Here is a 23,241-nt window from a genome sequence, read left to right as displayed (position 1 = left end):
GCATAGTTGACTCATAATTTTTAGTCCGTTGCGTCGAGCGTTGAGAGTTGACTCTGGTCCTGGTTCCGGATTTTCGAACGTCCTTGCGTACAATTTAATATCTTGTATTTTGCGTTTCGCTTCTTGTACTCTTGTAATTTTGAGACGTTTCTCATCAATAATTGGAACCACTTTGATTGTATTTTGTACTTTTGAGCTTTTTGGTCGTTTGCGTCTTCAATTCATCGAATCTGTCTTTTGTCTTCACTTTTTATTATTTAAACGAAAAACACTTGTAAATAAAACAATTGCAACTAAAAGCTTGTCTTTCTTGAGGGATAATGCTATGAAATATATGTTCGTTTTTAGCATTATCAATACCCCAAATGTCAAATACTTCACATACTTGAATGACATTTTGTGACATTTCATCACGTTGACTTATTTTTCCGGCCCTTTGACAAGCATCACAGGATTTGCAAAGAAGGTGTGCGTCTTTGAAAATTGTAAGCCAATAGAATCCAGCATCATGAACTTTTCTTGCTGTTAGTTGAGGCCCATAATGCCCTCCTGTTGGTCCTGTGTGACAATGGTTTAATATTTTACTAGCTTCATCTCCGAATACACATCGGCGTATTATTCCATCGGGACAACTTTTAAATAAATGTGGATCTTCCCAGAAATAGTGCTTTATATCACTAAAGAATTTCTTTCGTTTTTGGTACGATAATCCTTTTTCAAGGAATCCACATACTAAGTAGTTTGCATAGTCTGCAAACCATGGAATTTCATTATAATCTATCTTCAATAGATATTCATCAGGAAAGTTGTCTTGTATGGCCGATTCATTTAGAACTTCTAATTCGGGATTTTCAAGACGAGAAAGATGATCAACGGCGAGATTTTCTACTCCCTTTTTATCTCGGATTTCAATATCAAACTCTTGTAAGAGTAAGATCCAATGGATTAATCGTGGTTTAGCATCTTATTTTGAAAATAGGTATCTAAGAGCAGAATGGTCGGTATAAACCACCGTTTTAGCTAGAACGAGATATGAACGAAATTTGTCAAAAATAAAGACAATTGTAAGGAGTTCTTTTTCAGTAGTTGTGCAATTTGTTTGTGCTCCTTGTAATGTCTTACTAGCATAATAAATAGGTTGAAATCATTTTTCAATCCTTTGTCCTAAAACGGCTCCCATTGCAAAATCACTTGCATCACACATTAGTTCAAACGGTAGATTCCAATTTGGCGTTATCATGATCGGCGCATTAGTGAGTTTTTCTTTAAGAATATTAAAAGATTTGATGCATTCATCTGAAAAGATGAATGGAGCATCCTTTTCTAGGAGTTTATTCATAGGAGTGGCAATTTTAGAAAAATCTTTTATGAAACGTCGGTAAAAACCGGCATGCCCTAGAAAACTCCTAACTCCTCTAACATTGGTGGGATGTGGAAGTTTAGCAATTACATTTACTTTAGCTCTATCTACTTCAATTCCTTCCTTTGAGATTTTATGTCCAAAAATGATGCCTTCTTTAACCATGAAATGACATTTCTCCCAATTAAGTACTAGATTTGATTGTTCGCATCTAATAAGCATTCGTTCAAGATTAACTAGACATATTTCAAAAGTATCACCGAAGACTAAAAAGTCATCCATGAAAACTTCCATGCATTCTTCTATCATGTCGTGAAAAATCGCTATCATGCACCTTTGAAAGGTTGCAGGGGCGTTGCAAAGTCCAAATGGCATGCGTTTGTAAGCAAAAGTACCATAAGGGCACGTGAATGTGGTATTCTCTTGGTCCTCAGGTGCTATTGGAATTTGAAAATATTCGGAAAAACCATCAAGAAAACAATAGTAACTATTTTCGGCTAATCTTTCCAACATTTGATCAATAAAAGGTAAGGGAAAGTGATCTTTTCTGGTAGCGTCATTTAATTTTCTATAATCAATACAAATACGCCATCCTGTTACATTCCTAGTAGGAATAAGCTCATTTTTCTCATTTGTGATGACAGTCATGCCACCCTTCTTAGGTACGCATTGAACTGGGCTTACCCATAGACTATCAGAGATTGGATAAATTAAACTTGCATCTAGCAGTTTAATAATTTCTTTCTTAACAACATATTGCATATTAGGATTTAGTCTTCTTTGGCGTTGCACATATGTTTTATGACCTTTTTCCATAAGAATTTTATGTGTGCAATACGAAGGACTTATTCCTTTAGTATCATGAATCTTCCATGCAATAGCTGGTTTATGAGCTTTTAGCACAGAAATGAGTTTAGATTTTTTATTTTCAGTAAGAGAAGACGATATTATTACAGGTAATTCAGATTCACCATGTAAATAAGCATATTCCAAATGGTTTGGAAGTGGCTTTAACTCTAATGTCGGTGGTTCTTCTATCGATGATTTATATCGATATCTGTCTTCCTCTTTTAGCATTTAAATTTCTTCTGTTGTTGGTTCATATCCATTAGCCATAAGTGTAGCTAACATTTCAGTTTCATCAATTGGTTCAGTTCCTTCTCCTAAAGAACATTCTCCCGTTCCTTGTAATTCTGGAAATTCTTCTAACAATTCTGCATGTGAATCTATAGTTTGAATATAATAACATGTATCATCTGCAGATTGTGGTTGTTGCATGGCTCTATCAACAGAAAAGGTAACACTCTTGTCCTCTATACTTAGGGTCAGTTTCTTAACAAACACGTCTATCATTGCTTTAGCCGTGTTTAAGAATGGTCTTCCTAATATGAGAGGAACTCGAGAATCTTCTTCCATGTCCAGAATAACAAAATCTACTGGAAATACTAACGTACCAACTTTAAGTAGCATGTTCTCTATTATCCCTCTAGGATATTTTACTGATCGATCGGCTAGTTGTATACTTATTCGTGTTGGTTTCAATTCTCCAAGGTCTAGTTTAGCGTATAGTGAATACGGCATTAAATTTATACTAGCACCTAAATCTGCCAATGCTTCTATTGAACTAAGACTACCCAGAAAACATGGAATTGTGAAACTTCCTGGATCAGAGAGTTTTTCTAGTATCTTATTCAACAGCACTGCAGAACAATTAGCATTCATAGTAACAGCCGAGAGTTCTTCCATTTTCTTTCTATTTGTGATTAGATCTTTCAGAAATTTAGCATATCTAGGCATTCCTGAAATCACATCAATGAAAGGAAGATTGACATTTATTTGTTTAAATATATCCAAGAATTTGGATTGCTCGGCTTCAAGTCTCTCTTTTCTCATTTTACTCGGGTAAGGAAGTGGTGGTTGGTACGGTTTAACATAAGGTTTAGCTTTAACTGTGTTATCTTCATTAACCTTTTCAACTACAGGTTCTGTTTCCTTATCTTTATCAGGTTGTGGTTCTTGTGGAGTAGGAATAGCGTCATTAGAAATTACAGGTATTTTAGGTGGTTTAAGTGTCATACCACTTCTCGTGGTAATGGCTTTAGCTGTTTCATTCCGGGGGTTAGCATTTGTATCACTAGGTAAACTTCTCAGTTTTCTTTCACCAATCAACCTTGCTAGGTTACTTACTTCTTGTTCCAAGTTTTGAATAGAAGCTTGTTGATTTCTAAATGCTTGAGCATTTTGCTCATTGGTTTGTTTCTGAGATGTGAAAAACTGCGTTTGAGATTCAACTAGCTTCGACATCATGTCTTCTAAATTTGGCTTTTTATCATCGGTTTGTGGTGGTTTATTTTGAAAAATAGGTCTTTGCTGATTGTAAGTATTATTAGATACTTGTTGATTGCTAGGAAATTATTGGTTGTTGTATGGAACATTTCGGTTATAATTCTGGTTTTGATTGTAAATTGGTCTTGGCGGTTGATAATTATTCTGATAATTGTTTCCAAGCCTTTGGTTCATGTATGAAATATTTTCTCTTTGTTCCATTGTTTGTTCAATACTGAGATAATCTTTTGTCAAATGTGGTCCTCCACACTGCTCACAACTAATTCGTATTGAGTGGATATCTTTAGTCATTTTTTCCATTCGTCTCTCGACAGCATCTATCTTTGCGGTAATGTAATCTAAGTCATGGCTAGAATCGGCTCTAGCTGCTTTAGATGATCTAACGATATCTTTTTCTTGGTGCCACTCATGTGAGTGGGAAGTAGTGTTATCAATAATTTTGTAAGCATCAGTTGCTGTTTTCTTTATAATGGAACCACCAGCTGCTATATCGATGTCTTTTCTTGTAGTGATGTCGCATCCTTGGTAGAATATTTGTACTATTTGATAAGTGTCTAAACCATGTTGCGGACATCCTCTCAATAACTTTCCAAATCTTGTCCACACCTCATATAGAGTTTCATTTGGCTTCTGCATGAACGTAACAATTTCTCCTTGAAGTCTTACGGCTTTAGATGCCGGAAAGAATTGTTTAAGAAAATTTTCAACTAAAACATCCCATGTATCAATCGCCCCTTCAGGTAACGATTCTAACCAATCTTTGGCTTCTCCCTTTAAAGTCCAGGGAAATAACATGAGATATATCTGTTCATCCTCCACTTCTCTTATTTTGAATAGAGTGCAGATTCTATTAAATGTACGAAGATGTTCGTTTGGATCTTCCTTCGGCGCACCACTAAATTGGCATTGATTTGTTGCCATATGTAGGATTTGTCCTTTGATTTCATAATCTGGTGCATTAATGTCAGGTTGAGTAATTCCGTGACCTTGGCCAGTGCGTTTAGCTCGCATTCGGTCTTCCATACTTAGAGGTTCCAGATTCTCCATGATTGAATTTGTTGAATCTGAATCACTAGAGGATTCTGATTTAATGGTTGATTCCTCGACAATTTCTATTTGAATGATTAGTGGTTCCGGAGGAAAGATTAGTGGTTCAGGATCTCTGAATTGTGTCTGAATATTCTCCGAAATTGTGAGGTCGTGTTCAAAAAATAGATTATCGGAAATTTGAATTGGAGTACTTGGTCGACTGGATGAAGATTCTAAAGAAAAATCAACGGCGACAATATTTGCTAGATGTCTTGATCGAGTTACAGGTGGTGAACGTACAAAAGGTGGTGAACGTTTTGCTCGGTGCATTCACTGAATATCATATTAGTTATAAAAGATAAAAATTATATAAGTTATCAAATTAATAAACTTTTCTGATTTTGCCCACGTTTCGAATAGCCAATAGATGCAGCAGGTAGCCAGGACCCTTTAAATCGGAAGCCCACAACTCGCCACTAACAAATCCAACTATTACTACGAACCAGAAAATTTTGGATGTCTATCAATTTAACCGCTTAAAATAATTTTTCGTTGAAGTTTAAAGAAATTTATAGAAGAAATAGAAAAATTCTATGTCCTAAAAACTAGAATGTCGAGAAATAAGAAAGTAAAAGAGCGCGTCGAAAAATGTCGAAAAATAAAAATAAGAAAGTAGTGCGTCGAAACTTAAAAAGGAACTTAAAAACTTATAATTAAAAGTTGCGTCTAAAAATATTAAAGCTTAAAATAAATTCTATATCCCAAATGGAAATAACTTAAAAAGGTACTAAAATATAAAAATGGCGTCGCAAAATTCTAAAGCACCTAAATCTTAGTCTAAAGAAAAAGCACTTAAGGGATTTTACGGCAAAGCCTAAAAATCTAGAAATAAATATAACTATGGCAAAAACTATAACTTAAAACTAAATACGAACGAAAAATACAAATATTACGCTAAAACGAATAAAAAGATACAAAATATAAAAATAAACTTAAAGTTGTAAAAAGTACAATTTTATAAAAATATTATTTTTATATTATTTATTTTATAAAAGTATTAAATTTATATATTTATAAAACTAACGAGTGATATAAGCCCGCGCTACGCTGCGGGTTAGGTTATTAAGTGAGTGCGTTTAGTTTTTATTATTATTATTATTATTGTTGTTGTTGTTGTTATTGTTGTCTATTACGATAATTGATTGTATCTGCATCGTGTAAACATTGGAATTATATCTTGGAGTAAATAATAAATTGATTTCTTTAAAAAAGTTTCAAGAGTAATTTTTATATTGAAAAATAATCGTAATTATTCATTAATTCACCTGTTACTTCGTTGGGCCAAAGCCCATTTAAAAGTTGACATTATGGACTACTCTTAAACATTAAAGGACCAGCTGACCAAGTCAATGCTTAAAGTCTTAAACCCTAGTGATATACAGTTGTACAAAAGAGATATCAGTGGAATGAATATCAAATATTCTCTCATCATTTATCCTCACCTAACGCCTTTCATATCCCAAAACCACCTTAACCTTTGTTCCTAAATCAACATTTAATTTGTGTAATTTTTATCTCACCACCTGTACCATTTAACGGGAATTCATTTTTCGATCCAAAAGCATCAAATGTTACCATCATGGGTGAAAGCACGCGCCACCTAGGGCACTACTGAAATTTTCGCGTTTTCCAGTCAATGTACCAGTTATTCCGGCATATACTGACAGGTGTTCCTTCGCTGATTGCCACTTTTTATGCCTTTTATTTTATTTTATTTTTTAAGTAGGCTAAAGCTCTTCTTTCTAGGTTGTGGCTGACGGTAGTGGCCAACGGTGGTGGTCGAAGGTGTTGGCCAATGGTGGTGATCGATGGTGGTGGCATTCCCGGGCTTAACCACCGTCCGTCTCCTATCTGGTATTCTTTTTTTGTACTTGTTTTACTCAGATCTAATTTTTGGTTGTCGTTGCAGTGGTGGTTGCTGGCGGTGGAGTGGTGGTCTCAGGTGACTGTTAGTGGCGGTGGAGTGGTGGTGATAAAACCTACACCTAAGTACCTTTAAAAAAAAAACCACTGCTATATAACATGCTACAGTATAACTTTACTGTAATACTGTGCTGGTACTGTTATACTGTTGGAAGATATTTGTAAACTATTACGTGAATTAGTATATTTGTAAATTAAACTAAATATACAAATTAATTAAATAAAACTAAAACTAATATTATAAATTAATTAACTAATAAACCCTAATTAGGGTTTTAATTAAATAATAATTATAATTATTACTCCGTAATTATTGCAGTTGGATGGTCAAACCTGGCGTGTCAGATAGCCTCATGCGGTCGCATGAGTTCTACGCCTCTGGGTCATGCGATCGCATGAGCTAGGGTTTCGGGCCAGAAGTTGGGCTGCTACAGTTCGGGCTGAGTAATTTATATTTTTTTTTCTGTTTTAAATTTCTGTTTTAAGATTATATAAAATATATATATAACTTAAATAAAAATTTAATTTTAAAAACTAAAATAAAAATACTTTTTAACTTTATATATATTTAACAACTCTTAAAAATATATATATATTTGTTTTTCTTTTTATATTTTTTTTGTATTTTTTTAAAAAACGTATATTTTTAATAAAAACTTAATAAAACTCAAAAAAAATCTTTTTTTTATAGCGTTGGGCTTTCGGCGTTTAAGCAAGATTTCCTCGGCAGCAGCGCCAAAAATACTTGATGTGTGCGAGGTGTACTAGGAAATAGTTATATTTTTACTACGAAAATACTATTAAATACGATAAAATTTTACACAAGTTATTTATTTATTTATAGAATGGATATACCTAAACCTTGCTACAACACTTATAGGCAGTGTACCTAATCGTACAGTAGTGTAGTTTTTAGTAAGTCCGGTTCGTTCCACAGGGATCTTTTAAACAAGCTTAACGCTGTAGTGACCCGGACTTTTCCATGTTTATATATATTAATTGAGATTGATATTTACATGATTAAATGTTTCCAACATATTAAGCAATCAAACTTGTTAAGACTTGATTAATTGAAATATGTTTCATATAGACAATTGACCACCCAAGTTGACCGGTGATTCACGAACGTTAAAACTTGTAAAAACTATATGATGACATATATATGGATATATATATAGTTAACATGATACTACGATAAGTAAACATATCATTAAGTATATTAACAATGAACTACATATGTAAAAACAAGACTACTAACTTAATGATTTTTAAACGATACATATATGTAACGATTATCGTTGTAAAGACATTTAATGTATATATATCATATTAAGAGATATTTATACATGATAATATCATGATAATATAATAATTTAAAATCTCATTTGATATTATAAACATTGGGTTAACAACATTTAACAAGATCGTTAACCTAAAGGTTTCAAAACAACACTTACATGTAACGACTAACGATGACTTAACGACTCAGTTAAAATGTATATACATGTAGTGTTTTAATATGTATTTATACACTTTGGAAAGACTTCAATACACTTATCAAAATACTTCTACTTAACAAAAATACTTACAATTACATCCTCGTTCAGTTTCATCAACAATTCTACTCGTATGCACCCGTATTCGTACTCGTACAATACACAACTTTTAGATGTATGTACTATTGGTATATACACTCCAATGATCAGCTCTTAGCAGCCCATGTGAGTCACCTAACACATGTGGGAACCATCATTTGGCAACTAGCATGAAATATCTCATAAAATTACAAAAATATGAGTAATCATTCATGACTTATTTACATGAAAACAAAATTACATATCCTTTATATCTAATCCATAAACCAACGACCAAAAACACCTAAAAACACTTTCATTATTAAATTTTCTTCATCTAATTGATCTCTCTCAAGTTTTATCTTCAAGTTCTAAGTGTTCTTCATATATTCTACAAGTTCTAGTTACATAAAATCAAGAATACTTTCAAGTTTGCTAGCTCACTTCCAATCTTGTAAAGTGATCATCCAACCTCAAGAAATCTTTGTTTCTTACAGTAGGTTATCATTCTAATACAAGGTAATAATAATATTCAAACTTTGGTTCAATTTCTATAACTATAACAATCTTATTTCAAGTGATGATCTTACTTGAACTTGTTTTCGTGTCATGATTCTGCTTCAAGAACTTCGAGCCATCCAAGGATCCGTTGAAGCTAGATCCATTTTTCTCTTTTCCAGTAGGTTTATCCAAGGAACTTAAGGTAGTAATGATGTTCATAACATCATTCGATTCATATATATAAAGCTATCTTATTCGAAGGTTTAAACTTGTAATCACTAGAACATAGTTTAGTTAATTCTAAACTTGTTCGCAAATAAAAGTTAATCCTTCTAACTTGACATTTAAAATCAACTAAACACATGTTCTATATCTATATGATATGCTAACTTAATGATTTAAAACCTGGAAACACGACAAACACCGTAAAATCGGATTTACGCCGTCGTAGTAACACCGCGGGCTGTTTTGGGTTAGTTAATTAAAAACTATGATAAACTTTGATTTAAAAGTTGTTATTCTGAGAAAATGATTTTTATTATGAACATGAAACTATATCCAAAAATTATGGTTAAACCCAAAGTGGAAGTATGTTTTCTAAAATGGTCATCTAGACATCGTTCTTTCGACTGAAATGACTACCTTTACAAAAATGACTTGTAACTTATTTTTCCGACAATAAACCTATAATTTTTCTGTTTAGATTCATAAAATAGAGTTCAATATGAAACCATAGCAATTTGATTCACTCAAAACGGATTTAAAATGAAGAAGTTATGGGTAAAACAAGATTGGATAATTTTTCTCATTTTAGCTACGTGAAAATTGGTAACAAATCTATTCCAACCATAACTTAATCAACTTGTATTGTATATTATGTAATCTTGAGATACCATAGACACGTATACAATATTTCGACCTATCATGTCGACACATCTATATATATTTCGGAACAACCATAGACACTCTATATGTGAATGTTGGAGTTAACTATACAGGGTTGAGGTTGATTCCAAAATATATATAGTTTGAGTTGTGATCAATACTGAGATACGTATACACTGGGTCGTGGATTGATTCAAGATAATATTTATCGATTTATTTCTGTACATCTAACTGTGGACAACTAGTTGTAGGTTACTAACGAGGACAGCTGACTTAATAAACTTAAAACATCAAAATATATTAAAAGTGTTGTAAATATATTTTGAACATACTTTGATATATATGTATATATTGTTATAGGTTAGTGAATCAACCAGTGGCCAAGTCTTACTTCCCGACGAAGTAAAAATCTGTGAAAGTGAGTTATAGTCCCACTTTTAAAATCTAATATTTTTGGGATGAGAATGCATGCAGGTTTTATAAATGATTTACAAAATAGACACAAGTACGTGAAACTACATTCTATGGTTGAATTATCGAAATCGAATATGCCCCTTTTTATTAAGTCTGGTAATCTAAGAATTAGGGAACAGACACCCTAATTGACGCGAATCCTAAAGATAGATCTATTGGGCCTAACAAACCCCATCCAAAGTACCGGATGCTTTAGTACTTCGAAATTTATATCATATCCGAAGGGTGTCCCGGAATGATGGGGATATTCTTATATATGCATCTTGTTAATGTCGGTTACCAGGTGTTCACCATATGAATGATTTTTATCTCTATGTATGGGATGTGTATTGAAATATGAAATCTTGTGGTCTATTGTTACGATTTGATATATATAGGTTAAACCTATAACTCACCAACATTTTTGTTGACGTTTTAAGCATGTTTATTCTCAGGTGATTATTAAGAGCTTCCGCTGTCGCATACTTAAATAAGGACGAGATTTGGAGTCCATGCTTGTATGATATTGTGTAAAAACTGTATTCAAGAAACTTATTTTGTTGTAACATATTTGTATTGTAAACCATTATGTAATGGTCGTGTGTAAATAGGATATTTAGATTATCATTATTTGATAATCTACGTAAAGCTTTTTAAACCTTTATTGATGAAATAAAGGTTATGGTTTGTTTTAAAATGAATGCAGTCTTTGAAAAACGTCTCATATAGAGGTCAAAACCTCGCAACGAAATCAATTAATATGGAACGTTTTTAATCAATAAGAACGGGACATTTCAGTTGGTATCCGAGCGTTGGTCTTAGAGAACCAGAATTTTGCATTAGTGTGTCTTATCTAGTTTGTTAGGATGCATTAGTGAGTCTGGACTTCGACCGTGTTTACTTGAAAAATGATTGCTTAACAAATTTAGTTTGGAACTATATATTTTTAACATGTGAATATTATGTGATATATTAATCTCTTAACGCGTTTGATATTATGTGATAGATGTCTACCTCTAGAACAAGTCCCATTGACTCACCTAATAATAATGAAGAGTCAAATGTAAATTGGAATGATTCGTGGACTGATTCACAAGTTCCCGAAGAGGAACCGGAAGAAGAGTCGGAACCGGAAGAAGAATCGGAACCGGAAGAAGAACCAGAATCGGATGAAGAAATAGAACCGGTGGGGGAAATAATAAAACGGTTAAGTAAAAGAAAATCCTCAACCAACCGACCAAGGTTAATTATGGTCAATGGTGTTTCCGCCAAGGAAGCAAAATATTGGGAGGATTACCAATTCTCCGATGAATCGGATTCCGACGAGAATTCCGATGATGTTATAGAAATTACCCCAACTGAATTTAAAAAGGCAAAAGAAAATAATAAGGGAAAGGGCATAAAAATAGAGAAATCTAATTCCAACCCCGATGAACTTTATATGTATCGTCAACCCCCGAAGTCCTTAAGTTGTAACAATGACCCAGGAACCTCTAAACCACCAGGTTTTTCTAAACCAATGTGGATAACGACGGCTCGTATTAGGGGAACATCATATATCCCTAGAAACTTGGCAAAACGAACCAAAACCGAAGAAGAAGAAACAAGCGATTCGGAATAAGATAGTTGTATTCGTGTGGTGTAATATAAGTAATATAGTGTGCTTATGCTTTATGATATATGTAAAAATTACTTGTATTAATACGTATTTTTTTTTTATGAATCTAACTCTTGTCTATTTTATAGTATAAAAACACAAAATGGATAGACAACCCAATATTTTAAGAGACCTACCCGGAGACATGATTGATGAAATCTTGTCTAGAGTCGGTCAGAATTCTTCGGCACAACTATTTAAGGCGAGATCAGTTTGTAAGACATTCGAAGAACGTTCCAAGAATGCCTTGGTTTATAAAAGGCTTTCGTTCGAAATATGGGGGATATCACATTGGGAAATCCATAAGTTACGATGTGTTTACTTTGACGCATATATTGCGGGGAACCCAAATGCTATTTTACGCAATGGGTTAAGAAATTATTTTGACTCAATATATCCGAATATTGGACTTCGTGATTTAGAAAAAGTGGCTAACATGCAACATAAAGAAGCATGTTATGCTTACGGATTAGTAATGTTCGCTTCTCACCAAAGTGAGAACAAGAACATCGGGCTACAACTATTAAACAAAATGTTCCCACAAGTGACGGAGTCGGTAATTGGGGTAAGAAATGAGGTTTTTAGATTGTTACGGGACTGTTGGACATTACGTAACCCTCGTCCCTTTGACGATGTTACAACACGCTGTCTTATCAACGGCCATAACGGTTATGTTCCACAAGACCAAGGATGGGAAGTAATCCTAGTAAAACCAGAATGCATGACTTGTTTCTGGACGTATGAATTACGTGTCTTTATTGCCTTTGCTGAACGACTTGTGTACTAGCTAGAATTATCTTCACAACCACCTTGTATCAAATTTATTGTGTGCTATATTTCATGCTATATGTAAAATAAGCGGTATTGTAAGTTTGTAAAATATTGTGTAAAAGTTTGAACGCGAAATATTATTATAATCAGTTTTTCATATAGAATTGTAGTAGTTGAATTGTATATTAGCTACTAAGTATGAACTTAACGGGTAGGTACTACCCGAATTTAAACTTATAAAACGCTAATATGAAGAAAAAGCTTTTATAAATGAGTTCATATTATGCTACGAAATACTATTAACTACTCTTAATATTCTGTATGATTAACTTGTTCCATTTGACTATTTTGAAGGAAATGGCACAGACTACTCGACACACCGTGAATATGAATGAAGAGGAATTCCATACTTTTCTAGCTTCAAACATAGCTGCAGTACAGGCTGCGCTACATACCAACAATAACCTTGGATCTAGCAGTACAGGAAATCGTGTAGGATGCACCTACAAAGAATTCACTGCCTGCAAACCTTTGGAATTTGATGGAACCGAAGGACCGATCGGATTGAAATGGTGGACCGAGAAGGTCGAATCGGTGTTTGCCATAAGTAAGTGTACTGAAGAGGACAAAGTGAAGTACGCTACGCATACCTTCACAGGTTCTGCGTTAACATGGTGGAATACCTATCTAGAGCAAGTGGGACAAGGCGATGCGTACGCACTACCGTGGTCAGCATTCAAGCACTTGATGAACGAGAAGTACCGTCCCAGAACCGAGGTCAATAAGCTCAAGACAGAACTTAGAGGGTTACGAACCCAAGGATTTGATATTACCACGTACGAAAGACGATTCACAGAATTGTGCCTATTGTGTCCGGGAGCATTCGAAGATGAGGAAGAGAAGATTGACGCATTTGTGAAAGGATTACCGGAAAGAATCCAAGAAGATATAAGTTCACACGAGCCCGCCTCCATACAACAGGCATGTAGAATGGCTCACAAACTAGTGAACCAGATTGAAGAAAGAATTAAAGAACAGACTGCTGAAGAGGCCAATGTGAAGCAAGTCAAAAGAAAGTGGGAGGAAAACGATGATAAGAATCACCAATACAACAACAACAGCAATTACAACAATAATCGCAACAATTATCCCAACAATCGCAACATCAATCGCAACTACAACAAACGGCCCAACAACAACAACAACAACAGCAACTACAACAATCATCCCAACAACAATAATAACCGCAACAACAACAACAATCAGAAGCAGCTATGCCAAAGGTGTGAAAAGTACCACTCGGGGTTCTGCACCAAATTTTGCAACAAGTGTAAAAGAAATGGTCATAGCGCGGCGAAGTGTGAGGTCTACAGACCAGGGGTTAATAGAACGAAAGGAACAAATGGTGTCGGAATGAGTAATGGCAGTGCAAGTAGTGTCGGAGCAAGTTATGCCAATGTAGTTTGTTATAAATGTGGAAAACCGGGCCACATTATTAGAAATTGCCCGAACCAGGAGAACACGAATGGACAAGGCAGCGGAAGAGTTTTCAATATTAATGCAGCAGAGGCACAGGAAGACCCGGAGCTTGTTACGGGTACGTTTCTTATTGACAATAAATCTGCTTACGTTTTATTTGATTCGGGTGCGGATAGAAGCTATATGAGTAGAGATTTTTGTGCTAAATTAAGTTGTCCATTGACGCCTTTGGATAGTAAATTTTTACTCGAATTAGCAAATGGTAAATTAATTTCAGCAGATAATATATGTCGGAATCGAGAAATTAAACTGGTTAGCGAAACATTTAAGATTGATTTGATACCAGTAGAGTTAGGGAGTTTTGATGTGATAATCAGTATGGACTGGTTGAAAGAAGTGAAAGCAGAGATCGTTTGTTACAAAAATGCAATTCGCATTATACGAGAAAAAGGAAAACCCTTAATGGTGTACGGAGAAAAGGGCAACACGAAGCTACATCTTATTAGTAATATGAAGGCACAAAAACTAATAAGAAAAGGTTGCTATGCTGTTCTAGCACACGTCGAGAAAGTACAAACTGAAGAAAAGAACATCAATGATGTTCCCATTGCAAAAGAATTTCCCGATGTATTTCTGAAAGAATTACCGGGATTACCCCCACATCGATCCGTTGAATTTCAAATAGATCTTGTACCAGGAGCTGCACCAATAGCTCGTGCTCCTTACAGACTCGTACCCAGCGACATGAAAGAACTGCAAAGCCAATTACAAGAACTTTTAGAGCGTGGTTTCATTCGACCAAGCACATCACCGTGGGGAGCTCCTGTTTTGTTTGTCAAGAAGAAAGATGGTACATTCAGGTTGTGTATCGACTACCGAGAGTTGAACAAACTTACCATCAAGAACCGCTACCCACTACCGAGAATCAACGACTTATTTGATCAACTACAAGGCTCGTCTGTTTATTCAAAGATTGACTTACGTTCCGGGTATCATCAAATGCGGGTGAAAGAAGATGATATTCCAAAGACTGCTTTCAGAACACGTTACCGTCATTACGAGTTTATGGTCATGCCGTTTGGTTTAACTAATGCACCAGCTGTGTTCATGAACCTTATGAACCGAGTGTGTGGACCATACCTTGACAAGTTTGTCATTGTTTTCATTGATGACATACTTATTTACTCAAAGAATGACCAAGAACACGGTGAACATTTGAGAAAGGTGTTAGAAGTATTGAGGAAGGAAGAATTGTACGCTAAGTTTTCAAAGTGTGCATTTTGGTTGCAAGAAGTTCAATTCCTCGGTCACATAGTGAACAAAGAAGGTATTAAGGTGGATCCGGCAAAGATAGAAACGGTTGAAAAGTGGAAAACCCCAAAAACTCCGAAACACATACGCCAGTTTTTAGGACTAGCTGGTTACTACAGAAGGTTCATCCAAGACTTTTCCAGAATAGCAAAACCCTTGACTGCATTAACGCATAAAGGGAAGAAATTTGAATGGAATGATGAACAAGAGAAAGCGTTTCAATTATTGAAGAAAAAGCTAACTACGGCACCTATATTGTCATTGCCTGAAGGGAATGATGATTTTGTGATTTATTGTGACGCATCAAAGCAAGGTCTCGGTTGTGTATTAATGCAACGAACGAAGGTGATTGCTTATGCATCTAGACAATTGAAGATTCACGAACAAAATTATACGACGCATGATTTGGAATTAGGCGCGGTTGTTTTTGCATTAAAGACTTGGAGGCACTACTTATATGGGGTCAAAAGTATTATATATACCGACCACAAAAGTCTTCAACACATATTTAATCAGAAACAACTGAATATGAGGCAGCGTAGGTGGATTGAATTATTGAATGATTATGACTTTGAGATTCGTTACCACCCGGGGAAGGCAAATGTGGTAGCCGATGCCTTGAGCAGGAAGGACAGAGAACCCATTCGAGTAAAATCTATGAATATAATGATTCATAATAACCTTACTACTCAAATAAAGGAGGCGCAACAAGGAGTTTTAAAAGAGGGAAATTTAAAAGATGAAATACCCAAAGGATCGGAGAAGCATCTTAATATTCGGGAAGACGAAACCCGGTATAGGGCTGAAAGGATTTGGGTACCAAAATTTGGAGATATGAGAGAAATGGTACTTAGAGAAGCTCATAAAACCATATACTCAATACATCCTGGAACGGGGAAGATGTACAAGGATCTCAAGAAACATTTTTGGTGGCCGAGTATGAAAGCCGATGTTGCTAAATACGTAGGAGAATGTTTGACGTGTTCTAAGGTCAAAGCTGAGCATCAGAAACCATCAGGTCTACTTCAACAACCCGAAATCCCAGAATGGAAATGGGAAAACATTACCATGGATTTCATCACTAAATTGCCAAGGACTGCAAGTGGTTTTGATACTATTTGGGTAATAGTTGATCGTCTCACCAAATCAGCACACTTCCTGCCAATAAGAGAAGATGACAAGATGGAGAAGTTAGCACGACTGTATTTGAAGGAAGTCGTCTCCAGACATGGAATACCAATCTCTATTATCTCTGATATGGATGGCAGATTTATTTCAAGATTCTGGCAGACATTACAGCAAGCATTAGGAACTCGTCTAGACATGAGTACTGCCTATCATCCACAAACTGATGGGCAGAGCGAAAGGACGATAAAAACGCTTGAAGACATGCTACGAGCATGTGTTGTTGATTTCGGAAACAGTTGGGATCGACATCTACCGTTAGCAGAATTTTCCTACAACAACAGCTACCATTCAAGCATTGAGATGGCGCCGTTTGAAGCACTTTATGGTAGAAAGTGCAGGTCTCCGATTTGTTGGAGTGAAGTGGGGGATAGACAGATTACGGGTCCGGAGATTATACAAGAAACTACCGAGAAGATCATCCAAATTCAGCAACGGTTGAAAACCGCCCAAAGTCGACAAAAGAGCTACGCTGACATTAAAAGAAAAGATATAGAATTTGAAATTGGAGAGATGGTCATGCTTAAAATTGCACCTTGGAAAGGCGTTGTTCGATTTGGTAAACGAGGGAAATTAAATCCAAGGTATATTGGACCATTCAAGATTATTGATCGTGTCGGACCAGTAGCTTACCGACTTGAGTTACCTCAACAACTCGCGGCTGTACATAACACTTTCCACGTCTCGAATTTGAAGAAATGTTTTGCTAAAGAAGATCTCACTATTCCGTTAGATGAAATCCAAATCAACGAAAAACTTCAATTCATCGAAGAACCCGTCGAAATAATGGATCGTGAGGTTAAAAGACTTAAGCAAAACAAGATACCAATTATTAAGGTTCGATGGAATGCTCGTAGAGGACCCGAGTTCACCTGGGAGCGTGAAGATCAGATGAAGAAGAAATACCCGCATCTATTTCCAGAAGATTCGTCAACACCTTCAACAGCTTAAAATTTCGGGACGAAATTTATTTAACGGGTAGGTACTGTAGTGACCCAGACTTTTCCATGTTTATATATATTAATTGAGATTGATATTTACATGATTAAATATTTCCAACATGTTAAGCAATCAAACTTGTTAAGACTTGATTAATTGAAATATGTTTCATATAGACAATTGACCACCCAAGTTGACCGGTGATTCACGAACGTTAAAACTTGTAAAAACTATATGATGACATATATATGGATATATATATAGTTAACATGATACTACGATAAGTAAACATATCATTAAGTATATTAACAATGAACTACATATGTAAAAACAAGACTACTAACTTAATGATTTTTAAACGAGACATATATGTAACGATTATCGTTGTAAAGACATTTAATGTATATATATATCATATTAAGAGATATTTATACATGATAATATCATGATAATATAATAATTTAAAATCTCATTTGATATTATAAACATTGGGTTAACAACATTTAACAAGATCGTTAACCTAAAGGTTTCAAAACAACACTTACATGTAACGACTAACGATGACTTAACGACTCAGTTAAAATATATATACATGTAGTGTTTTAATATGTATTTATACACTTTGGAAATACTTCAATACACTTATCAAAATACTTCTACTTAACAAAAATGCTTACAATTACATCCTCATTCAGTTTCATCAACAATTCTACTCGTATGCACCCGTATTCGTACTCGTACAATACACAGCTTTTAGATGTATGTACTATTGGTATATACACTCCAATGATCAGCTCTTAGCAGCCCATGTGAGTCACCTAACACATGTGGGAACCATCATTTGGCAACTAGCATGAAATATCTCATAAAATTACAAAAATATGAGTAATCATTCATGACTTATTTACATGAAAACAAAATTACATATCCTTTATATCTAATCCATACACCAACGACCAAAAACACCTAAAAACACTTTCATTATTCAATTTTCTTCATCTAATTGATCTCAATCAAGTTCTATCTTCAAGTTCTAAGTGTTCTTCATATATTCTACAAGTTCTAGTTACATAAAATCAAGAATACTTTCAAGTTTGCTAGCTCACTTCCAATCTTGTAAAGTGATCATCCAACCTCAAGAAATCTTTGTTTCTTACAGTAGGTTATCATTATAATACAAGGTAATAATCATATTCAAACTTTGGTTCAATTTCTATAACTATAACAATCTTATTTCAAGTGATGATCTTACTTGAACTTGTTTTCGTGTCATGATTCTGCTTCAAGAACTTCGAGCCATTCAAGGATCCGTTGAAGCTAGATCCATTTTTCTCTTTTCCAGTAGGTTTATCCAAGGAACTTAAGGTATTAATGATGTTCATAACATCATTCGATTCATATATATAAAGCTATCTTATTCGAAGGTTTAAACTTGTAATCACTAGAACATAGTTTAGTTAATTCTAAACTTGTTCGCAAACAAAAGTTAATCCTTCTAACTTGACTTTTAAAATCAACTAAACACATGTTCTATATCTATATGATATGCTAACTTAATGATTTAAAACCTGGAAACACGACAAACACCGTAAAACCGGATTTACGCCGTCGTAGTAACACCGCGGGCTGTTTTGGGTTAGTTAATTAAAAACTATGATAAACTTTGATTTAAAAGTTATTATTCTGAGAAAATGATTTTTATTATGAACATGAAACTATATCCGAAAATTATGGTTAAACTCAAAGTGGAAGTATGTTTTCTAAAATGGTCATCTAGACGTCGTTCTTTCGACTGAAATGACTACCTTTACAAAAACGACTTGTAACTTATTTTTCCGACTATAAACCTATAATTTTTCTGTTTAGATTCATAAAATAGAGTTCAATATGAAACCATAGCAATTTGATTCACTCAAAACGGATTTAAAATGAAGAAGTTATGGGTAAAACAAGATTGGATAATTTTTCTCATTTTAGCTACGTGAAAATTGGTAACAAATCTATTCCAACCATAACTTAATCAACTTGTATTGTATATTATGTAATCTTGAGATACCATAGACACGTATACAATGTTTCGACCTATCATGTCGACACATCTATATATATTTCGGAACAACCATAGACACTCTATATGTGAATGTTGGAGTTAACTATACAGGGTTGAGGTTGATTCCAAAATATATATAGTTTGAGTTGTGATCAATACTGAGATACGTATACACTGGGTCGTGGATTGATTCAAGATAATATTTATCGATTTATTTCTGTACATCTAACTGTGGACAACTAGTTGTAAGTTACTAACGAGGACAGCTGACTTAATAAACTTAAAACATCAAAATATATTAAAAGTGTTGTAAATATATTTTGAACATACTTTGATATATATGTATATATTGTTATAGGTTAGTGAATCAACCAGTGGCCAAGTCTTACTTCCCGACGAAGTAAAAATCTGTGAAAGTGAGTTATAGTCCCACTTTTAAAATCTAATATTTTTGGGATGAGAATGCATGCAGGTTTTATAAATGATTTACAAAATAGACACAAGTATGTGAAACTACATTCTATGGTTGAATTATCGAAATCGAATATGCCCCTTTTTATTAAGTCTGGTAATCTAAGAATTAGGGAACAGACACCCTAATTGACGCGAATCCTAAAGATAGATCTATTGGACCTAACAAACCCCATCCAAAGTACCGGATGCTTTAGTACTTCAAAATTTATATCATATCCGAAGGGTGTCCCGGAATGATGGGGATATTCTTATATATGCATCTTGTTAATGTCGGTTACCAGGTGTTCACCATATGAATGATTTTTATCTCTATGTATGGGATGTGTATTGAAATATGAAATCTTGTGGTCTATTGTTACGATTTGATATATATAGGTTAAACCTATAACTCACCAACATTTTTGTTGACGTTTTAAGCATGTTTATTCTCAGGTGATTATTAAGAGCTTCCGCAGTCGCATACTTAAATAAGGACGAGATTTGGAGTCCATGCTTGTATGATATTGTGTAAAAACTGCATTCAAGAAACTTATTTTGTTGTAACATATTTGTATTGTAAACCATTATGTAATGGTCGTGTGTAAACAGGATATTTAGATTATCATTATTTGATAATCTACGTAAAGCTTTTTAAACCTTTATTGATGAAATAAAGGTTATGGTTTGTTTTAAAATGAATGCAGTCTTTGAAAAACGTCTCATATAGAGGTCAAAACCTCGCAACGAAATCAATTAATATGGAACGTTTTTAATCAAGAAGAACGGGACATTTCAAACGCTATATTTTTAAAAACTATATTTGTAAAAATACAAAAATATATATAAGTAATATTATTATTATTATAAAAGGGGGTTTTTACCGTTTAATGACCGGTTTGTCGATTTTAAAACTTTAGTCGCAGTTAAAACCTAATGTAAAATATTAAATATATAAAAGACTTAATTTTAAAGCGTAAAGTAAATGACGATAATAAAATTGCGATAAATAAAGAGTACGATAATTAAAAGTGCAATTAAATACAATAACAATAAATTAAAGTGCGATAATTAGAAGTGCAATTAAATATGAAATAAAAGGAATTATGCTTATTTAAACTTCCGTAATCATGATGTTTGACGTGTTGATTTTAGTTTATTCTCATGGGTTAATTGTCCTTTGTCCTGGATTATTCAATATGTCCGTTTGGTTTTTGTCCATAACAGTCCATCAGTCACAAATATAAAGTGCGAGTGTCCTCGTCAAATTATCCTTATATCCAAAGTCAAATATTCCAACTAATTGGGGACTTAAACTTTAACAAGGTTTTAATACTTTGTTTAATAATTACACCAGGATATCGACTGCGTGTAACCCAAGGTTTTAATACTTTGTTAACAATTACGCCAAGTGTCCTTGTACATAATTCACCCCTGTTTTAATAAGTCTATTAACTATTAATCCATTCCCGTGTCCGGTTAAATGAACGATTATTCGTACATATAAATATCCCGCCCATCGTGTCCGATCAAGTGTATATGGTTATTTATAGGTACGTCCAATTATAAATCTTTATATTAATTTAACAAACTATCATTTTGTTAAACAAATATAAAGCCCATTAATAGCCCATAGTCTAATTTCCACAAGTGTCGTTCTTTTGTCCAAACCCCAATTATGGTACAAAGCCCAATTACCCAAATTTAATATTTTAGCCCAACATCATGATTACTTCGTCTTAAATAAGCATAATAATAACTTAGCTACGAGACATTAAATTAAAAAGGTTGAACATAACTTACAATGATTAATAATAGTGTAGCGTTACACGGACAGAATTTCGACTTACACCCTTACAACATTCGCTAACATACCCTTATTATTAAAATTAAAATTATAATATATATTTATTTATTTATACGTTGAGAGAAGAGAAGAAAAAGATATATAAAAGATCGTTCAAAACTGCGAAATTTATAGCATGTGGCCTGACTTTTTGGCACATGCGATCGCAAGAGATTATCTCATGCAGGCCATGCGATCGCATGGCCTGGGATTCCAGCTCACATGTCTTTGTTTGCATTCTACCGACGGTTTTAAATATAATATATAATATATAAATAATTTTAAGAATTATTTAAATATTATATTATATTCATGTACATAGTTCACTTGTAATTTTTAGTCCGTTGCGTCGAGCGTTGAGAGTTGACTTTGGTCCCGGTTCCGAATTTTCGAACGTCCTTGTGTACAATTTAATATCTTGTATTTTGCGTTTCACGTCTTGTACTCTTGTAATTTTGAGACGTTTCTTATCAATAATTGGAACCACTTTGATTGTATTTTGTACTTTTGATCTTTTTGGTCGTTTGCGTCTTCAATTTGTTGAATCTTTCTTTTGTCTTCACCTTTTATTATTTAAACGAATATCACTTGTAAATAGAACAGTTGCAACTAAAAGCTTGTCTTTCTTGAGGGATAATGCTATGAAATATATGTTCGTTTTTAGCATTATCATTTATCTACCCGTTGTCCAAGCACAGATCTAACTACGAAATCACTCGCATCACACATGATTTCAAAGGGTAGACTCCAATCAGGAGCTGTCATGATGGGCGCATGTGTTAGCTGTTCCTTCAGATAGTTGAATGCTTTTCGACATTCTTCATCGAAGACAAATGGGACTTCCTTTCCTAGGAGATGAGTGAGAGGTCGTGTGACCTTTGAAAAATCCTTAATGAATTGTCGGTAGAAACCTGCGTGTCCTAGGAAACTCCTTACCGCTCTTACTGTGGTAGGTTCTGGAAGCTTAGTAATGGTCTCAATCTTAGCCTTATCAACTTCTATTCCTGCTTTTGAAATCTTATGTCCTAAAACTATCCCTTCTTTTACCATGAAGTGACATTTTTCCCAATACAGAACTAAATTTGACTCTTCACACCGGGTGAGCATCTTGTCAAGGTTTAAAAGGCACGAATCAAAGGTACTACCAAAGACTGAGAAGTCGTCCATGAAGACTTCCATACAACGTTCAATCATGTCGCGGAATATTGCTACCATGCATTGCTGGAATGTAGCTGGTGCATTGCATAACCCAAAGGGCATACGTTGATAAGCAAATGTTCCATAAGGACAGGTAAAAGTTGTTTTTTCTTGGTCCTTTGGATCGAGGGGGATTTGAAAGTAGCTGGAAAAACCGTCAAGGAAACAGTAGTATTCATTTTCTGATAGACGTTCCAACATTTGATCGATGAAAGGTAATGGAAA

The sequence above is a fragment of the Rutidosis leptorrhynchoides genome, chromosome 2 (genome assembly GCF_046630445.1).
Source record: "Rutidosis leptorrhynchoides isolate AG116_Rl617_1_P2 chromosome 2, CSIRO_AGI_Rlap_v1, whole genome shotgun sequence".
Taxonomy (NCBI): Eukaryota; Viridiplantae; Streptophyta; class Magnoliopsida; order Asterales; family Asteraceae; genus Rutidosis; species Rutidosis leptorrhynchoides.
Note: the sequence above shows the minus strand (reverse complement) of the source record.